Source organism: Rattus rattus, chromosome 17, assembly GCF_011064425.1.
Source record: "Rattus rattus isolate New Zealand chromosome 17, Rrattus_CSIRO_v1, whole genome shotgun sequence".
Lineage (NCBI taxonomy): Eukaryota > Metazoa > Chordata > Mammalia > Rodentia > Muridae > Rattus > Rattus rattus.
The window spans coordinates 23,800,409-23,823,045 of NC_046170.1; positions in this window are offsets into that span (position 1 = coordinate 23,800,409).

A 22,637-nucleotide genomic window follows, 5' to 3' on the forward strand; every position below is an offset into this window, starting at 1 on the left:
AAAAGAAATGATAATTTTCCAGAAGAGACTGGGTTAATAAACGGATGATTCCATCAAAAACAGCCATCTAGTACTCTATTGAGTGAAAGTGCTCGATATTTTCAACACTTAGCAAATACTTCATGAATTGCTTACTTGAACTCTATCATGAAAAGGGGAAAAAATTGATACCTTTTTCTCCGAACAACTTCTACTTTTCATTGCTCTGTAAGCATTATAATTACTCCCTGTACACATTACCTTTAGCTTGTCCAGAAAATGTCCTTAATATCCTCATTGTGAAAGATTTACATCTTTCCCCTTGCTCCCTAGGATGCTGTCAGCTGCATATATCTATTATTAAATGAACACTGTGGCCCCATTTCCTTTTTCATTTTCAAAGGAAGACTAGCCTGGGCTTTATTAGCATTTTAAATCTATTTTTCCAAAGGGATAAAAGATACCCACAATCAACTAAACTTTTTCCTGTGATATTAAAACCACTAGGTGGTCTTCAATTTCCTGCCTTTACAGCCTTCTTTCACGTCAAGAACTTGAGATGTATTTTCAGGTTGGCTTTTGCCCAAAGAGAACTTTAGTTGACTCAAACTTTCTTGTACCCGACAATTCAAGAAGAAAGAAAGAAAATTGTAATTCAATTTACTAAACAAAACAGAAAACATTTTAAAATAGTAAGTGGCTTTCTTCCCACTGTACATAGAAAAAAATCAAGGCCAAAAAAATATATCATAAAAGAATAACACAAGTACCCAAATCCCAAGAGAGAGGGAGTTGGATAGCTGAGTCATTTAGAACATGAGGACATGAAACGCAACAACACGGGATCAATTCATATGGTAGACAAGTTGGTTCTATCCAGTTTGCAACAGATAAAAACCACTGCCAATTTTCACATAAATAGTCACACATACCAGGTATTTCAGTTGTAAAAGAAGTCTTAAAGGCCCTGGCCTCTAGAAAACCTGGGAATACCTGACTTACCAGCTTACTCAGGTTCAAATCCACATCAAAGATTTTTCTCAATGGAGTTCACAGAAGATTCAAGAACATTGGTTCAACTTTACTTTTAATCCACCCTCATTGAGATCCTAATAATAAATACATGGATGCTATATTATAAATATATATGATATAAATAAATATTTTAGTATAATTCAAAATGTAAATAAATAATTTATAAATAATAAATGCATGAATAATATATGATAAAGACACCGGGTGTTGCATTGTTATTTAGATGCTAATTCCTTTCAGGTAACAGAGATCAGCATAGCAAACATAAAGTTCTATTGTTCCTAAATTACCTTAGCCTGGGTCAGGTGAAGTTTTAGTACTAAAATGAATTTAATTTTTTATTTCAATATTTTTCTTTACAAGCAAGATAACAAAACTAATATAAAAAGTATTAGTACTTTTTCAATCTAGTACTAATAAATAAAAAGCTTTGTTAGCAAACATTAAATAAAACCTTTCTGCCCCTCTTAAATCCTGCTTTTAAAAACATGCATAAAGATAGATTTCATAACAAAAAATCACCTTTCAAAAGCAAGTTGTACATTGATATGTTAATTTATATATTCGCATGTTGGTTTTATACATTCATATGTAAATTTATGTGTACATATGTTAATTTTCAGATTAAATTTCTACGCAGAGAACAAACTATCTAAAATTTAGTAAAAGATGATGCTGAGGTAAGAAAAATATATTGGATTCACCCGAACCTGGGCTGGAAGGCCATCTTTCTTGTGTACTACGGTTAGGCTTTGAATAATTGAATCATCATTAGTTTATCATATGAAAAGGAAAGCAGCAATTTGTTCTGTCAGGTTCTTATGATTACTGTGGCATCAGTATTAAGGCTTGGCTTATTTGGTTAATCAAAATATAGGCTCTTTTTTTTTCCCAAGTACATTGTATTATTGTGAGGAGATTTTTTTAAATTCCACTGTGAAAACTATTGGAAACTTGGGAAGAGGCTTATGCTAGAGATTCTAGACATACTTTAGCTCTTCTATGGGATTCAAGACATGTAATGTGCTCTCCAATTTGTCTGCCAAATGGGACAATGGATGAACCTGGAAAGAAGACTCCTGACAATCACAGGGGCCCATTAAGAACTGGATTCTGGTGGATGATAAGTTTTAATGGCAAAGATTTTGTGCTATTTCCTTTAATTTCATTAAAACAACTCAAGAATGAGGTTATTAAACATAAATTCATTAATGCTAAATGATAGCTTTTATTGCAAATATTTTAGATACCTGTATTTTATTCATGTTCAAGTAACTCAATGCTCTACCTAAGAGCTTTATTGCAATTTACATGAGTGCAACCTAGATGCTAGTCCTTTGACATTTAAACTTGGATGATTTTAAAAGCATCTTATATTGTTCCAAAATTATATATAATGTACTCTTGCTGTATAGTAAGTAATCCATAAAATGCACCACAACACAAATAAGATCTATACAGTACTACGTGATTGGTACTAGAAAGGAAACAGAAATGAAAGAACTGAACGAGCATTTCCTTAGCTCATAACATTTCTTGGAGTATATCTTGGATATACATTGTGTTGTTGCTGTTGTGGTTTTGCTCTTTCCTGTAAAGACTGCTGATTACGGATGCTGGCTCCCTTTCAATCACATGGCCTTCGTGTTTTTGGTTTAATAGATATATGTTGGGGGAAACTCTCCCTGTTTATTGTGCCTTGCCGATCTCCCTTACTCTGCAATAGCCTTGTATTCACTTGACTCCCATATGCACAGTAATTTAGCATTTTCACATTCTGATGTTTCCTCAAACTGAAGTAAATACTCATCATTTTCTAAGAATTCAAATGCTAGTCTTTTTTTTCCCCATTTTCAGGTGGCCCCTTTCTTCTCATGGATCTCCCACTACTATTTATGCAGTATTAAAATAATCATAACTTTCTCCAGTTTTAAATAATTCTCTGGCCAATTGGGATCATAGCAAAACTACAAGTTAATGACATGTAAGCTAATGCCCCTCCCACCATAAGGAGCCAAGGAGTCTTAGGAATCCTCTGAGCCTAGCAATAGAATAGAGAAAATTTTATCTGTCTATATAATCACATGAATTATAAAATAATGATCTCATATTTAATAAATAATTAACAGTAATACTTAAATGCAGATTTTCTGTCATTTTCAGTTTTGAGAGATTTACAGAATTTCTGTTGAATATAGAGGTTCATGGGTCCTCATTAAAAAGAGCGTTTAATACACTTCCCTTTTGTAGATTGCTGGCCATAGCCACATATACATTATTATTTTGTAAGTATTTATGTAATACACATTTTTCTAATTGTTCTTCTTATGTATATTCTTGTAATTGTATCTATGAGAAGAAAGAAAATCAATCCTGTTACCCTAATTCTGAGAATCTGATGCTCTGGTACCTTATATTCAATATATACTTGTTTAAGGAAATAATCAATTAATAGACACAAAATATGTAAACACTTTAGAGCCAAGATACAATCTCTAGGTGTGCATTCATATTTCTAAATCCAACTCATCAATTCTGCATTTTGGCCATTTTGACCATTTGGTGTTAATTTGAAAAATAAGTTATTTTCTAAAACTTATTAATCACACTGTTGTACACTGAGTGGTCATTTTATGCAATTGACATATCTTTAAGTTCAGACTTCACATTGTGCAAAAGTCTTCATTCCTGGCTATGAAATCAACATGAAGACAGAATTCACAGCAGATGGAGTGCAGTCAGAGATCAAGTCTCGGGAATTGGCTCATCAAACCCACTCTGAGGTCTTCAGATCACCAGAAAGCAAAGCAGTGGGAAGTCAGGAGAGGGAAGTCCTAGTTACAGAATTTCCCTCCTAAGTTTCTGTGAGAGTATTTTCTGAGAACATCATCAGGATTTTAGTATATTAAAAATTAGTTATAAATAATATTTCCCTAAAGGTAATGATTAGGTATGTAAAACCAAAATGATCCAACTTTCCTCCTAGATGGGACAGGCATTGCTGGAGAATGAAAGTCCATATGACAATGGAATGATTTGCCCCTATGTCTGGAAAGGGGGGGAACTGAAACAGCATCAGAATCATGCATGAAAGGTCCAAAAGACTCTTATGAATATTACAAAAATGGACACTCCTGCCAAATTAAATGTAATAGTCCGGAGGAGACTTTCTGTATATATTAGCTCCAATTCTCTGACCCTTCCAAAGAAAATGGGACCTCAAGAAAAATTCCAATTATCTTCTCTGAGCCTAAGGCATATTGAAGTCCTGGTGACCACTGCAATGGCTTCATAATGCAAAAGTAATCTGGTGACGCTAGACAGAGCTTTCTCATCATCCTGCATTTTCCTCTATCAAAGGAAAGGAAAGAAAAGTGCCTGAATGTGATATGCCCCTAACAAAGAGCCATCCAGCATACAGGAAATGCTACTTCCCCTTCATACACCGCCATTAACCTACAAAGAATCTATTGGAGGCACAGCTGTTTCCTGGGAATAGGAGATCTGGGAGTTTGCTGAGAAATATGAGAGGGGGGCAGGGGACTGACTCTAAAGGCATATGAGTGCCTTTCTTGTTTTCTGCTCTCTTCTATGCAGAGAGCTTGAAGGGGTGCTATTCATTCATATCTCTCCTGTCATGGTTTCAATAAAAGTAAGAGAGTCTCTTAACATTCCAATTCTTGAAATTCTTTGGGTGCTGAGAAGTTCCTGGGTGTGTGTGGGATCAAATTTGTGCCTAAAGACATCAGGCAGATATCTGAAACGGTAGATGAGTTTTACTTCAACCAAGGCTACAGTCAGCAAAGAGCAAATCTGGTCTTTCCTGGCCAGAGCTCACCCTAGAGCAGTGCTCTCATTGGAAGGCAATTAAGCTTGAGAAAAGGCTAGGTGGACCAATCTTCATTCTACATGCCAACTCACAGGGAGCTTTCCTAAGGAATCTGTTTGTCTACAGATAATATAATTGCTACACACCAGTGTGCTTGTTACTTGTTTCTTTGTTGCTGCGAGAAAATACTTGATAAGAAGCAGCTTGAGGAAAGAAAAGTTTTATTTCTGCTCAGTGTATGAAAGTATAAAGTTCATCATGGCAGAGACGATATCGGGGAGCTGTGTATACTGCCTCTAAGAAAAAAGTGTGAAGTGCTGGGGCTCAGCTGGCTTCCTCCTTCTCATACAAGTGGAGACCCCGATGAGACCCCAGCTCAGGGGCTGTTGTTGCTTTCTAAGTCCACAGTATCTGCTCTATTCTCACTGTAACCTTTATGGAAACAAACTCATCTACATACCCCAGAACTGTGTTTTCATTGCTCCAAACCCAGTCAAGGTAATCATGAAGATGAACCATCACAATTAACAAAGGTTATATGATTCGTGACTTCCAAATCAGTCTCTGTATCTGAAGGCTCATCTTAGAAAATATTTGGATAGTGTGCTGTTAGCAATGATAAGAAATAAAATAACTTCTTGAAAGATTCAAAAGGTGTTTTTCTTTGATACTCTGAGCTAAGTCTCTCAATTCTGGGCAACACTGGGCAACTGTTACCAATACAATTTGAAATGACTTGTACCATTGTAAGGAATAAATGGGATGTAAAACAAAGGTATTTCCCAGGTTCAGACTGGTTTTGTTCCCACAACCCTCCTACCTCAGTGTCCTGGTGGCTAGGACCACATATGTATGCCATCAAGCCTGGCTAATGAACTCAATGCTTTTTGATTTTGAATAGGAACTTTTAAATGAAAAATTTTCCAACCATATATTGGAGATGTTTTATCTCAAAAAATTCAGAGTACTTCTTTCAAGAGTGTCCCTTACAGGTTCTTTAGCAATATTTGCTTATTTAATTTTTAAAAGTATATTTTTATATAAAAGGTTAATAAGAATTTTATTTTATGGTGGTTAGAATTAAACCTTGTACATTGTTCATCCTAAAAGTGATCCACCTTAAGCTCTACCTTTGACCCCTAACACTCTTTTATCTCAGACATCTCTATTCTTTTACAACTTTATAGTTCTTTATTAAATTATTACTTTTAATATGGAGCCTTTTTACTTCAAATAGTACTTCTTTTGATCATGGGGATTTAAAGGTGTACTAACTTTATTGCTCATTTACAATGCTGAAAAATAAAGTTTGAGACCACACTACCTTTGGAATTCCTGGGAGTGGAAGAGGGTCAGTGAATGTGTGGGAGAGGCAGCATTCCAGATATTCACAAATTCCAAAGGCTTCCCACCATAGCCCTTCCAAAGAAGTCTTGGGATTACTTAAAAAATTTTTTCAACATAAAATATTGAATGCAACATTCCTGCCAGCCTAATTTACTGAGTCAAGAATATGCCATTCATGAAGGTGTGCTTCCAACCTCTTGGCTAATACAAAGATAGTACTTTGGTTAGGTGTAGGGAATTTTAATTACTATAATCAGTATCTGTGGATCATTCATATTCTAGCCACAAAATATCAGGGATAAAAGGAAGGAGGTGCATCCCATAATGTTTCCATTTGCCAAAATGAGGGAATGAAGACGTAGATGAGGCCAGCTCCTTGACACCGTCCTTTGTGTGCATGCTTCGGGTTTGGAATTTACATCCACTGACTCTTCAGTGTCATTTCAACAGTGTCAATCTTCATTCACGTTACTCCTTCAAGACTTCTTGCTGTGCTACACGTCTGAACCCCCCTGTGTGAGTATGGCTCTATACTTTTCCAAAGTAGCACAATCAATAACTCTGGTTCCATTTTTATATGTGTGTACAAAGGCAGGTAGCAGGCAAAGAGCAGAAACATGGCATGAGGTCTGGGATGAAGAGAGAGCCTCATTGCAAACGTGTTATTGAGTTCAAAGAGAAGCTATAAAGCTATTAAAGTCCTGACGGCTACCCTTGATAATTACTCCTGGGTGCAAAATGAGGACTGAAGGTGGAGAAGTGCTTGGTGGAAAAGAAGTAGAACAATCGCCTTTCCCACCAACAAACAGGGGAGCTCAGCACTCTTTCTTTTTGCCTGTCTGGGAGATTTCAACTACCTACTTTGAATCTTAAGGTAGGCAGCCAACATCCACATTGCAAATTGAGAGTCAGAAATAAAATCTCCAAAGAGAAACAAGAAAGTCTTTGAAAACACTGTCTGAGGGTACAGCCAGTTGACCAGCATTCACACCATGCCCAGAGTCTCCTTCATTTCGTTTGTCAAAGTGTTGGGAAAATATGGAACTAAGGAAAGGCACTTGAGTCCTCCTGGCTAAAGACATTGGACTATGAAGAGGAGATTCATTATTTCTGTTTCAGTCTTAAAATATTGCTAGGACTCAGCTCAAGTGCTCGTTTTGGGAAGCCGTGATGCATATGTAACATGGAGCAACTCTTTATGTACATTTCTCTGGTAAAAAATTATTTTAGTGTCAGTAAGATGTCTCATTATTATTCATTTTACCTTAAATGTCTCCTGTCCTCTCATTTCTTAAACTACCAGTTTAATCCTCAATTGTTTCTATACACCCCATCCCCAGTTTGTTTACCCTGGCAGGACAAACATCTCCATAAAGTGTCCTGGATTGCTTTTAGCCATGTGGTCTGCAAGAGTAAATGGCCTGTCATCTCCAAAGTTAGGGAAGCTGCCACTTAAAGTGCAATGCAGCAGAAATTGCCAAGGGCTCCTGGCTCTCCAGACACTCATCTTTCTGGAAATGAAGACTCACTAGCTCTCTGGACACTCATCTTTCTGGAAGTGAGCATATGTATCATGGAACTCTTTAGTACCAACATCCTTGTCAGCAAAGAAACTGTCATAGGAAGTCATCTGACTCTAAACTGTTGCCATCTAGTCTAACAGTTTTGCAAAAGAGGACTACAATTAATCCAGCCCCAAATGTCAGTCTTCAGAGGTTTTTTCTGTCCTGTGAGAAGGTATAACTCTCTGGTTCCTTGACTCAGTTCATTCCTAAATTTTCTGGTATTCCACTTTCATGAGCAAACAGTCTGCTAAGACCAGAAGGGGTACAAATGTCAGAGCCAACACTGTACTATCTCATTTGCCATCTATGTAAAAAAAAAAGCAGTTACCCAATAATACAAAGATGACATGAGAATGCCAAAAACCCTTCTGAAATCAGAGAGGCAAATCCTCCTAAACAGCAAAACACCCAACAATTTATTTTAGAAAAAACTTCTCCCACTTTGGCAAAGAGAAGCAGCTGGCACCCAGACACAGAATCATTGGAAATGATCACATTACTGGTTTATTCTTCCCAGTGAGCTCTTTAAAGATGTTTGACTTCTGAAATAGAAGCTAAATGATTGGCACATGTGTCCAGTCCTATATGGTTCCTTTTCTTTTAGCATAGGACAGGAAGATGTCTTTTCCAATATTTACAGAGCCGCTCTGAGATGCACAGGAAGGGGACAGGACCAGTGCAAAGGAGTGTACCTCTGTGAATATCAACAGGCCACAGCTTAAAATATGCTTCGTACAAAAGTTGAGTATGTGACCAAGAAAGAAAACATCTTTCTTCTAAGGTGCAGAGTATCAGCTTTGTTCATCATGATCTGTCTTATACAGAAAAGTCTGAACTCATTGGTAATAAATTTCAGCTTCAACTTCCCCATTTCTATTCCAATTTCAATAGAACTGAGGTTACCAAGACAATTGTGTAAATTGAGAAAAGAGAGAAGTAAAGACTAAAACTCATCTATAAATATATTATTAGGACGCAAGAGTGCACAAGAAAATGAACTAAAAGGATACACAGGGGTCATGAAATGTGAGCTGAAGAGTAGAGAGAAATAAATTGAGCCAGAATTAAGATATAAGGCACATCCAGCCCCCAGGATCAATGACATATGCAGTGTGTAATATTCTCTTATACTTGCTGCTGTTCCCCTATCGAACAGGGAAAAAAGGATCTTGTACCACAGTCAATGTTTTAAAAATATCTAAATAAAATAAATATCTAAATATCTAAAGACATCTTCCTTACAGCATACTATTCATTTTAGGAAAGGGAACACTTGTCTGATCCATGTCTTCCAGCAGAAAAGGGATGTTTTACCATTGTGTTTCCAGAATTCAGCAAGATATCTGTATACAGGAAGCTCATGAAGCCCTTTGAGAAGTACAGGATGAAGACCAGCCTTTTCTTAGAGAGCTTTAAAGCCTGACTCCCCATCTGGCTCTAAACAAAGAAGTGCATGGCACTGCAACCTCAGAACTATCAAGGCTTAAGTTCATGGTGCCAATGACAGTACTGTGATCACCAGATATGTTCTAATAATAAATATAACTCTACAGTTCCACAGGTTTCTTCACTCTGCAACCTTGAACCTGCTTCAAGCTTACACACTCTGGAAAGCAAGTTAACCAGGCTTCATGAGATGAAAATCATAGGACATAGGACATGTGAAAGTGTGCCATCTGCAGTGGTCTCAATACATTCCTCAGCTCCAACGGGATCAAGATCAGGTGTGTTGTTGTAAGATAACTGTTCTTTGTAAAGACAAGGTAATGTTTACCTTAAACTACCCTCTTTTTGGCTTCCAGGAGATATAATATTCAAATTGTCTGTAACCATGGCAATTGGTTCAGCTGTGAGCACCCTCACTTATTCAAAGCATACAGGCAATATAGGAGATAAAATACCATTACGAATAGGGACAATGCAGTTTAATTTCAGATGCCAAAAGAGGATGGGTTTGGTATTACATTCCCAGCCATATGAGGCAGGCCGTGGTTTCTGGATTCATCAGCTACCTACTGATGCTCAAGAGCAATATTGGCTTTCGTCTCTTCCCCAAAAAAAAAAAAACGCTCCCTGTATTCTTGGGACTCTCTTGACATCTTGTATGCAGGAGAATTTAAAAAGCAAGCAAAGGATCATAAGGCAACATCAGCCTACAATTTCTTCTCTCTTTCCCTCCCTCTTCTCTTCCTCCTCTGCCAACTTCTTTTATTATACTTTTATTTACTGTGTATATGTATTTGTGTTTGTGTGCTACCACATGCCATATAGAGGTTAGATAGCCTTTTGGAAGTAGTTTCTTTCCCTCAGCTCTGACGAGTCGTAGAGATTGAGCGTGATTCATTTGGCTTGAAGAAAGCACCTCTACATGCTATTACTACCTTGCCCACACCATCACCATCTTCCTCCTCCTCCCCCCTCCCCCTCCTTCTGGTGTTGTTTGTAGTGACCATTTTCAATTCAATTTCCCTTGGGTAAGTAAGCACTTATTAATCTTCTCTTTAATTTAGCTTACTTATAAATGAATGGATTTGAAACACATTCTCTCCACTTGCAGATTTTGAAGCTTCATGAGACTGTCATTTGAAAACCACTTTATTTCCCTAAAGCTCTGCAGAGATGAATTAGTTAAACCACTTTGGCTTCTGGTAGTCGCACATTTCACCCACCCAAGAGTTCTCTGGATTCACAAATGAAAGACTCACACACACACACACACACACACACACACACACACACACACAGAGAGAGAGAGAGAGAGAGAGAGAGAGAGAGAGAGAGAGAGATATCACAGCTTAATTTTGATATGCCTTGACTAGCTCAATGGTTGGACACTTCTAAAACTCTCTGCAGCCAGCAAGCACTCCCCTTCGGTATTCCTAGCTTAATAACCCCCAAATCCTTATTATATTTTTGCTGCCCTGGCTCCTTCTATGTAGCCTTTTATCTTTGGTGCCAAATACAGTTCTGGGCAGCCCATCTGGCAGCCACTTTCCTTCTTGTACCTACATTTTGGCCGTTACACCCTCCTGTTCCTTCCCTGCATGGTCTGTCCTACCACCCTCCTGGCAACCCTTTCTTCCTCCTCCCCAATTCTTCCTCCGGGGAACCTAGAAGTCATGCTGCTTTCATTCTGCCCAGCCATTGACTGTGGTTCATTATTGATCAATCAAAAAACAATTGGGGACAGTGACCCTCGGTGTTTGGACATGCAGATTCCCAATTTTGGGGACTGAATTAAGACAAAGCATGAGAACCAATTCCTAACATCTTACCATTTCTGTCCGAATTCTTTTTTGAAAAAGATCTTCTCTTAGATAAAAATTGAGTATAACCATAACAATTATATAAATTACAAAGTATGATATACGATTAGCATCCATTCCATTATATTTATCAATTAGATAAAGTACTAACTGAAGAGCTTATAATTCTATACTTGAATTATATTCTGATTTTAGCTTGCATTACCATCTGAAAATCATCCTTTCAAATCAATCTCATCTATTTCAATGCTAAACAACTTGAGTTTGATTATGACATTATACCTAGTCTTCAATCCCACTAAAATCTGAGAATGAATTAAATATGACCTGAATATATAGGAAACAGAGTACATAGCTTTCAACTTAAACTAATTGTAGAGACAGTCCCTAATTTCTTATAGTCTTGGAGCATTTGCCTTCAGCCTTCTGGCCCAGAACTATCTAACAAAGATTGAAATGAAGCAGGAACTAGTTTGCCCTGTCTTGGCAGAACTCAACTGTCAGCTATTCCATTTTGTATGTCCTTTCCTGGAAAATATTTTTTGTGTGTAGACGAATATGATAATTTTTGTCCAGTCTCTACCTTTACACAACTGCAACAACTCTATATGGAGGTTTTAATGCACAGTTTCTTCTTTGGAGGAGAATGGGGAAGCTGTCAGGAGCAGACATGTTCATTGTCAAATGATCCTTAATGATGAAATGACATTAAAAGTCACATTCTGTTGATTCCTAATGTTTTGCAAGACTATCTATGTAAAGTATATTTGAACTGTCTAACCTTAACTACTCTTAGTTACTTCTTTTAGAGTAAATTGAAAACACTTTTTATAATTAAATCAGAATCTAACATAACAATAAGTTTGCTACCTGGCCCTTAACTTGTGTTACTTAATCAACCTAAACAGTTTATAATAACAGCTATAAGAAGGACTAGGTCAAAGCCTTGTACTCTTAAATGAGTTGCATAGGCACAATGTCTGTATAAAAGTAACAATATTAATTTCAAACTTTGTATCAATATATAGATTCATACCAATGAAAACCTTATGTATTTTCATATATACATACATATATATACATATATATATACTGTACCAATGTAAGAAATTATAACTCAATTTTGCATCAATTATAAAGAGTTCTATCAATGTAAGAGTATGACTTACAAAGCACAAGGCTTTGTTCAAGAATAAAATTAGTAATCTATCCCATCTATTTCCTTCCTGTTCAAAATTATGACCATTTATAAATTATCTCTTAAAATGACAAGCTATCTATAATTTATAAAATAACTATAACCAGATACCCAAACCCAAGGGATTAGGATGAAAACTTCCCATGGCATCTTCCTGATGAGATATTCTTTAAAGGGGTGGGGAGGGGTAGGAAAATTTGAAACATTGGTTAGACTTAAGAAAGCTAGCTTTAGCACCTGTTATCCAGTCTCTGTATGTATAGAAGGCTCAGTGCTTGACTGAAGTTTTGACTGGATCCAACTGAAAGGTTGGAAGAAGTGAAATCATCTGGAATGAACAACAATCCCTGAAGCAGTTCCGGAAGCAAGTCTCTGGACAGCACCAGGGAGCAGGGGGCTGCAACAGCAGGTCAGTTTAGTATCCCTGAGGATGAATCTTGCCCACGTACATTCTATAACATATTACTCTCACAATAAAATTTTAGTACTATTAAGATATCCATATGGATTGTGCAAGGTGCATAGATCAGTTAAGGAGGAATTTTGATCCTTGTTTGAGCAGGTGAAAGGCAACTGTCACTTTTATGATTTAATTTGATCAATAACAAATTATAATAAATTTTCATTCATGTGATGGGAAGGATGGCATGATGAATCTTAAGGATTGCATAACCAACAAGATTTATTGTCTGAATTTACCTGAATTTTTGGCTTAGAGACAAGTTTATGGCTAAGCCAGTTATTGGGCTGTTCCCATGTCAAGGAATCAGAAAATCGTTACCTGTCCCATTTGGTCTTCTTGATTTTTTTTTTCTGTCTGTAGCCAAAGTTTTCAGGGCATCTTCCCTATCGTGTCTAATGCATACTATCCCACTCTAGAAGGGTTTTGAAGCCTTCTTTCCTTTCCTGTCAACACAAATACAGAGCCTCTCTCCAAAAATGGAATGTCCTTGGTCCAGTAACCAGGAAACACTAAAGGTATAGCTTGACCTCTCTCCCAGAGGAATTTGAATGTCATAAATACCACCAAACTTATAATCATCCTCATTATGATAATCAAAACAACTCAAAGCAATTAAAACAATCTAAACAAATGTTATCTATTGAGACAGTGCTCCTCCATTTTCCCTTTTTTTTTTACACAATTAATTTTTAATAGTGAGATCAAGGCCTAAGTTTCTACTGTCTGAGACAGGTTAGGCTCCCTATTCCCTGCTTATGACCTACAACTTAAAATCAAAATCCTTAATTTATTTGTTCCAAGTATACTTAAGAATATATTATTATTATTATTATCATCACCATTCATCATCATCATCATCATCATCATCATCATCATCATCATCATCATCATCATCTGCTTACTGGAGGCCAGCAGCTTCTATTGTCTGCCTCTCTCTGCCTCTGAGCAGCCAGCCTGTCTCTTTGAACAGCAGGGGCTCAGCCCAGGGAGTGGCATTATTAGAAAGTATGGCCCAGTTGGTGTAGGTGTGGCCTTGTTGGAGTAGGTGTGTCACTGTGAGTATGACCTTTAAGACCCTCATCCTATCTGCCTAAAAGCCAGTATTCTGCGAGTTGCCTTCAGATGAAAATGTAGAACTCTCAGGTCTTCTTGCACTATTCCTGCCTGGACACTGCCATGCTTCTGCCTTGATAATACTGGACTGAATCTTTGAACCTGTCAGCTAGCCCCAATTAAATGTTTATAAGACTTTATAAGACTTGTGTTGGTCATAGTGTCTGTTCACAGCAGTAAAACCCTAAGACAGCTAGGCACTTCTAAAATTCTCTTGACCAGCAAACACTCCCTCTTGGTATTTCTGGCTTAACACCTTCTAAATCCTTTCCTGGCTTCTAGGCAGCCCCATCTTTGGTGCCCAAGATATCTCTGGGCAGCCCTTCCAGTGGATGTTTTTCTCTTATACCTACGTTTCAGCTGTTACTCCCTCCTATCCCTTCTCTGTGATCTGTTCTGCCTCTTCTCCTGGCACCATTCTTCCTCCTCTACCCTGGAAGTCCCGCCTCTTTCATCCTGCTCAGCCATTGCCCTGGGCTCTTTATTAATCAATCAGAACCCAATCGGAGACAGGGACCTTCAGCGTTTGGACAGACAGATTCTATTTAGGGGGGAGGTGAATTAAGACAAAGCATTAGAACGAATTACTAACAAAGCTCAGCCTGCTTGTCATACTTTTGAAGTTTTCAAAAATCAGAATTTTCACATGAAAAACTTCAATTTCTTAGATGTGATACATGCTCTTTTTCTCTCTCAGACTTCATGAACTACACTGTAAATGACCAGCAGTGATGTCAGTCTTTTACAATAAATTCCTAGAAACAAAACAACTCAAATCAAAACAAAAACAGGTTAAAGGAGAAAGTAGTGTTTGTAAGGATGAAAATCAGGGTCCTCTAAGATATGCCAGTTCTTCTTACCATGCAAACGCATCATTATCCCAAATAATGATGCATCGCTAAGCTTATCAATATTCCTGTTAACACTAAAATTACAATCATAGAACATTCGTGTTAATGTTAGTTATGAAACCTAAGAATCAAGTGATTCTGCTCCTCTGAATCCTCTTTGGAGCTGCAAAATAAGCAAACCGACTTGCTAAGCAGCTTGGGAGGTTTCTCCTTATGACAGAAAATATTTGTTCTATTTAGGTACATCCTCACCACTATTCTTTTAATATCTAAATTTGTTTATCCTAGTAGCTACAGCCAGGACAAATGATGCCAGGTTTGTTTCATGAGAAGCTTTAGGAACATTAGATCAATTGAAAGCAAATCATATCTTTGTAACTATAGGATCATAAGGCTCCCCAATCTATCCTCTGACCATCTCTGTATCTCTGTCAGAGACAGAGGACCACCCAGAAAGAAACAGAGACAAAGAGACTGAGAAAGAGACAAGAGAGAGAATGCACATCATGGTAAGGTAAAATTCTGCATGACTTTGAAGGGAATTAAACATTCAAAATCTTTGCATTCTGTATTTTCTACTTTCAAGTTCCCTTTATCTTTTACTCCTTTGGTAGATTATAATAGTACCTGAATGCTTATTATAAGAGAAGTTTTAATAAAATGTGGTGGTACATGCTGTGACCCTATCATTTGGGTGTTGGGGAGAATTAGGTCATCCTCAGCTGCACAGAGAAAATTCAAGGCCAGTCCAAAGTATATGACCCTGTCTCAAAAATTAGAAAGAAGGGTGGAGTTGTGTAAGCATTTGCCTTGCATCACAAGGACCCAAACCCAATCCCCAGAACCTATTTTAAAGGCTGGACAAAGTGCTCCTGCACCCCCAGTGTTAGAGGGGCAGAGATAAGAGGATCTCTGAAGCTCAGTACCCAGACTAATTTTGACTTCTTGGGGAGTTCACAGTCAGTTAGATACTTAATCATAAAAACAAGGTGTATGCTTGCTAATAAGTGATATAGATTGTCCTCTAACATCCATATGTTCTGCAAATACATTTTCACTCATATCTACACACAGAATAGACATAGCAAGTAGTATTAGATTTACAAGAAAGTTACAAAAGATACCATAGAACATATATCTGTCCCTTGTTCTCTCTACTATCTGAAATAGATAATAGAAAATTAACATAACACACATTTATAATTAATGAACAAACTTTAATTTGTTAATTAAATCTAATTCTTTATTTAGTTCCCCTGAGTATGCCCCGATGTCATATTTCTATCCTTGGATCCAGTCCAGGAATATATATTAATTGAATTTAGCCATCATATCTCCTTAGACACTCTTTCTAGATTTGAGAGTTTCTTGTCCTCGACTTTGATGACTGTGACACTTTTGAAAGACACCTCTAAGTTCCATGGTAGAATGTCTCCCAATTTAAACACAACAGTTCTTCATGATGATAAACTACCAAGTTTTCAAATCATAGAAGTCTTCTTAGAATCAAGATGCTTCATTCTTCTCTAGCTTCATTTTCTGTAACTACCCTGGTCACTTTGACTGTCCGCATTTTTAAAGCATGTCCTAAAACTTCAGCAATCGTGCATTCTTCTCTTAGCCCACCTTTGCAAACACTGGTATCTCCACTTCGGGCTCTTTTTGAAACTCTTCACTCCATCTCTGTGTGGATAACTCTTGATCCAAAACTTTCTTTTGAAGTCCTGAGATCCTGTCATCCTTCATTCTCCCTGGTGTCTCCCTTCTGTGCTTCTTTACCTCACAGCATGCTTGGATGGAGTGCAGCTACATAAATCTTCATGCTCACTCACTTGAGTGACTCTGTCTGGAGAGTGAGGGTTCACATTGGTGCAGCAGAGTAGCCGTGCTTCCTCTCTGCCAATCACACACTGCAGTGCCCCTACCTCCTTCTGCTCAATATACTATCACTGCAAGATGGTGGTGACTTTCAGCTACTTACTCAAATTATCATTGCAGAATGTCAAACACAATGGAAGGAGGTAAGCAAGGAAGAGTGCTATTGTTTTCCTTTCATCAAAGAGAAGAAGAGGAGTCCTGAGGAATTATTCTTCTACTTTACTGGCTGAGAGAGAGTAACATGGCCATCATGGCTGGGAAAGTTTAAATTATATGAAGAATACTGTCAAATGTGACTCTCGGATATGTCTTTTCCCTTCTCTTTAAATAATTCCTTCCAACAGTGAAGTAGTTGGAAATCGTTAACTCAGAATAGTACACAAGACAAACAAAGAGAGTGTCTTGAGAGTTGATTCCTCATCATGCTGGTGTATGCTGCTCCACAATAGCCATGGGAGGCTCAGAACCATGCTATTTTACTTCTTCCCCACTGTCCATAGTGGGGAATGTGTCTGTTGTTGATAAATTAAAAACAAGAACATTTCCTGGTCCGTAAGGTAATCACTTGCTGAAGGTAGGCATTAAGATTGGAGCGTGTCCAGAGGTAAAGGTTAGTGGATTTGGACACCTATAACTTGCTCTTTCTTGGAACGAATCCCAGCACCTGTCTCTTAGACTTATTTCTTCCTTGGCTCAGGTCTGACCCTGTTTATAGATAAGCACTAAACGGCCTCATGACGATCTGGAAGTTGTTCTTCTAGTCTGTTTTCTGTGTCTCTAACAAACTATCTGAAATTGGAATCATTGTAAAGAGCAGAGGTTCATTGGCTGATGGTTCTTGGCTCAGAGAAGTGCATACAAAGCACATGGCACTGGTGAGGGATTTCTGCTGTTTCAACTCAAAGGAAAAACTCAAGAGTGAGTGGCTCTGGGCAGAAGTGACAGCATGTAAGTATGACAATCTCACAGTAGGATAAGGACACTTGCAGGAGCAAGCCATCCTGCTGGGAAAGGCCTTGTCTTCCTAATTCTTCAACCACCTTTTGGTGCACTGAGCACCGAGCATTCTTGTATTTGAGCCATGGCAGAAGCCAAGCAGGAGCCAGAAAAACAAAGAGAGAGGAAGAGAAACCAGGAGAGCTGCCTAAGAAAGATTCTGGGTTTCTCTACAAGGTCACATGCAGGGTCCAGTGACGTGCAGGGAATTCTGTGACTAGACACAGATATTAGTAAACTATTTCTCCCTACCAGATAATCTCTGCCATGTTTATATACCCCTCCGAGGGCTTTGAGGGAAGTACCAAGCCAAAGAGTGGGTGTGTGAGCTTTCTAATCAATTTCCATTCTTCATGTTCTCAGCTATTTACTCCGAAATCTTTCTTTTGACAAAACTAACCATATTGCCATCCATTCCTGTTTGTGATGAGGGAAATTCCACAAAACTTGCAGCGTGAATGCATAGACACTGTGTGGAAGAGAGTGCAGCATAACTCTCAAACCTGGTTTCAGTCTTAGCGTAGCCACCCTTACATTTTGTGAACTCAGTCATACATGTATTAGTTTCTCCGGGTCTCTGTTTTCTTACTGTGCTAGTAATACCTCAGGAGTTACCATAGGATGGTAAATGGATAGGTGAAATTTTTCAGTACATTATAAAATGAAGTAGATATTAATGTGCATTCAACACATGTTAAGTCCCATGCATGATGACGACTTTTGTAAAACAAATATAATATTTGATCATAGGCCAGTAGTAAGATCGTTTGCACAAAGGCTAGAGTGCTTGTCTGTCTACTACATAACAGTCCCTGGAATTGGTTCTCATAACTAAAAAAAAAATCTTATAGAGAGACATCAACTACAAGAGACAAAAGCTATGTGGACAATGACGTGTGTTTTGGGGCTAGCTACACAGCCATAATAAACATTCATTTCAAGAGACAGATTCTCAGAGTATTAACTATCAATATTTTAGGATGTTGAGAAAAGCAGTTTAGGCAAGCAAAGTTTGAGAGACTATAGACCAGCTGAAGATAGCTGGGCCTATGAAAGGCTTCCCACCACTGATTGCTTGAGATGATTTCCCCAAAGGTATTTGCGTAGCAACTTGGCAGCGTACAAATGTCCTAAAATTTGGAACAGTTTTTGTAGAAAGTCATAATTGTACCCTTACTTAAAATAGAGGTCTCGCTTTCATTCGAAAACTCATAATGTCTTACCTAAGCTAACAATTTTTGTGCTTTCAAACCGCATCGTTGTGAATTTAAAAGAAGTGCAGGCAAAACGAAAACAAACAAACAAAAAAGCCCAAGTAATTTACTATACTAAGTGCTTTCTCTATTGGTTTTACAAAACCAAGCCTATTGATTAAAGGATTATTATAATCAGGATCAGGAGGCCAAGGAAACGGCTCAATTACACGTTAATCATGGGTTGTGTTTTTAATCTATCAATTACAGTTAATTCAGGGTCATGACCCGCCTTCCTATGTTCAGAATCTACACAGCACTTAGCACCTCTGCAGTGTTTTCTGCACTGCACTGAGTACATCATACGCCCAGCTTCTGCACTAGGCTGGACTTTGAATACTCTCCTCCACAGCATCCCCTGAGAAGACTGTCTACTCCCAGGCTTCTGACTTTGAACAACACAGCCGAGCTTTTCTGACCATTCTCCATAAAATGATGGTGCCACACAACAAGATGTGTGGACAAGCGGCACCAAGACGCAGCCTCACACAATCTCAGCAACATCCTCTGGCACTGGAAATGCTTGCCAAACTGAAGAATGGTTTCCAAGGAGTTAAGACTTGCTAGGTTCAGTTCCAGCATTCCATGGTGATCGTGCATTTACTCTTGTTTTCAGAATGTTATTTAGAGTGTTCCGTTCTGCTTTTAGGTTCTCCCTATGTAGCCCAGGCCATGTGTAAACTCGTGATTTGCTCGTCTCAGCCTCCTAAGAGTTGAACAGGCAGGCGTGCTTCCTTGCGCTTGTCTCGTTCCTATTCTTAGTTTGTCTTTAAATCTTACTGTTTGAGTGGTCTGCATAGAACCATTCAGATACACTTTAGGAGATCAAAATGTCAGCCAGCATTTCAAACTGCCTTGGAATGTATTAATCATCTTTTTCAACTTTGTCTTCTTTTTATTTATACTTTTGTATTTTCTTCTTAGTGTGTTTGGCCAGAAGCACAGGCATTTGTGTAACATAATGAAAGAGAGAGAGAGAGAGAGAGAGAGAGAGAGAGAGAGAGAGAGAGAGACAGAGAGACAGAGAGACAGAGAGACAGAGAGAGAGAGAGAGAGAGATTGTAACGTTGATCTCTTACCCTACCCTCTCCTTATTCACCTTGTGACAGACCAGGATACTCTTGATGAATTTCAGTTACTAAGGACATTGGAAGATCTCAGGTTCCTAAAGCAATTGCAAAGCTTCACATACCACCCATCCTGGACTGGAGGCTAAACTATAAATCTACTTTATCTCCTCTGCTTTGCGCATTCTTTTCAATGTGTGTTCATTGAATGGTTGTATAAAGTACTGGGTTTGTGGTTTCCCCACGGTTCTTGTTACATAAGTAGCTGCACAGCCATATACATGCCGTCTCAGAGTCACCCCAGAGAAAGTGTTCCGGTTTATATATCCCGTGCCCTAGCACTGAGTACACAGTTTAAAATGTATGAGAGTTTATATGGGGTGGGGTGATATTTGTGTTTGTTTTATTCACATAAAAACACTTCCTTATTCCTGTTGCAATATACGGGAAAGTGGAAATCTCACTGCACATAGATTGCTCTGTAGACCCCAGGCAAGGCACAGATCTACACAAACACCCACATACTCCCCTCTGTTACAGGTCCTTGTTGAAGACCAGAAGTTTGTCATGGCTACGATGAATAGACACATGTGCTGCATGTCCATGGTCTTTGGCTATCTTCCTCCTTCCTCTCAGACTTAAGGTGTGACACAAGACTTCTGAGACCAGCAGAATCACCACATCCATTTCCTGACTCCAGACAGTGAGGATCCTTCCCAGCCATCTCAAAGCAGCTGAACCCCAGCTTGCACCAGATCACTGTGGAGCAGGACCAATTTTTAAATGTCTTCATCTGGTCCCTCCTACTTCATGGTTGCTCTGGGGGTGGTGAGAATCAGGATGCATTGAAAGCTGCTGAGACATCTGACTTCATTTTCTTGGCTCTGTGTGACTTAACTCTACACCAGCCCTCCCAACTGTGCAGAAATTCATTTTTGAAAGCAGAGGCAAAAGACAGACAGGAAGGCTAGGAGCTTTTGTGGCTGGAGACTTAAGACAGAGCCGGGGAAAGGTAGAGTTCCCACATTACTACTGGGCTGATCTGCCAGTCACTGTTTTTCCCAATTGTCTCCAGACTGAACTTCCCTTCTACAACCCAGTGACACAGCAGGTTTCCCAGGAGGAACTGGATTTGATATACTCTTCTCTTTTCAGATGATATTTTCCAGGACTCATGCTCACGCACCCCCTCTCTTTGTCTGAATGCCTTTGGATTTTATACTCCATTGTTATGTGTTTTGTGGAATGGAATAATGTGTAGAAATCAGATATGTGGAAATCAGGTGCATAGTTAGATTTTCTACTTCCCCTCCAAGCATAGAGTGGAGCTCATGGGACGGATCTGGCTCCAGATAAGACCCTGATATTCAGTCTCCAGAGCCACAGCAGCTATAAAGACAGAAGTATGTACTGTCCAAGTTGTGGAGCTGTTTGAGCAAGTTTGGCAAGTCACTTGGTGTGTGGATTATGCCAGGTCTCCTGTGCCAGCTAAGAGGAGTGGTATTGTGGACGGTCCTTCCTCTTGGTGGCCCCCAGTCAGTCTTGTAGTCAGAGTGCTTCAGCCCTACCCTCCTACTTCTCTGTGGGAAATACTTTTAAATGTGTAAGTAAATTACTCTCGGGAAAAAATTTAGAGAGCCCCTACCTTTTCACAGCAAAAAGTAAGGGCCATAATATTGGGAAATTGAAAATCATCATATAATTGATAATGTCCCTTTCACCCTAAGATTCTGTGATTCAGTAGAATGTGATGGTTTCCGTTTAGACTAACTCTTTCTTGGTTCAGTACCATCTACTGAGTTTTAAAATGTAACAAAAATATTTGCAGATTCATAGTGCCATTCCACCATAGATTTCATCTCTGAGTGCTTCTATCTCTATGATGAGTCAATAGAAATTATTCAGTTTGCTGTAGGGAGTGTAAGTGCCAAATAATCCTGAGGGACAAATCATCGGCCCAATAGTTAGTCTGGGGTAGCAAAACCTAAGCCTGGAAGTGCCATCCATTGCCAATGAACAATCAATGTGAGTTCTAGCCCTTCGTTCACTTTATCCTCTTACAGAAAGTTCTTTCTCACCTCAGAGAAATATTCTATCGAGTTCTGTCTTGAAACTCTTCTGGTGTTTCTGATACCAGCACAGGCAGGAAACAGTAAAAGTGCTCCCTAAAAGAATGAGTGTTCACTGAGTTTCACAGACCAATGAGAAGGAAGATTAAATCAAATAAACCTTGGAATGCCAGCCAAGCCTCTGAAACACGTCAGCTGCTATGTTTTCTCAGGAGCACCTTATCCTGAGATGACCTAATGAGAAGGCCAGAGTCAGATGACATGTGACATGGAGTATTCAATGTGAATTCTACTGACACAGTAGTCCATTGGCCTCTCCCACTGTAGTCTGTAGCCCACTGCAAATGCTGCTAAGAAATGCGGCCTTTGCTATTCACAGCAGAGCATTTGACTGAAATTATTTCTCAGAGAATTAACTCCCAGCAGCCAAAGAATTCATTTTGTATTGGAAAGCAAATGAAACAGTTCTTTTAACTTAAAAATATTCTTGACATTAATTTTACTTCTCTGTGATGACTATTTCACATTTTGTTTCATTACTGAAGATACTACAGTCTCTCTATTTCATTCAGAATTGAAACTGAATGTTTAATGAATTGACTTTTTTCTGCTTCTTCCAAAAAACATTAACTCAATGTGCTTCCTCAATTGACTCTAAATATGGATATAGCACATTGATTTATAGTTGGCTATATGGTAAGGTTATGTCAGCATTTACATTATAAAGC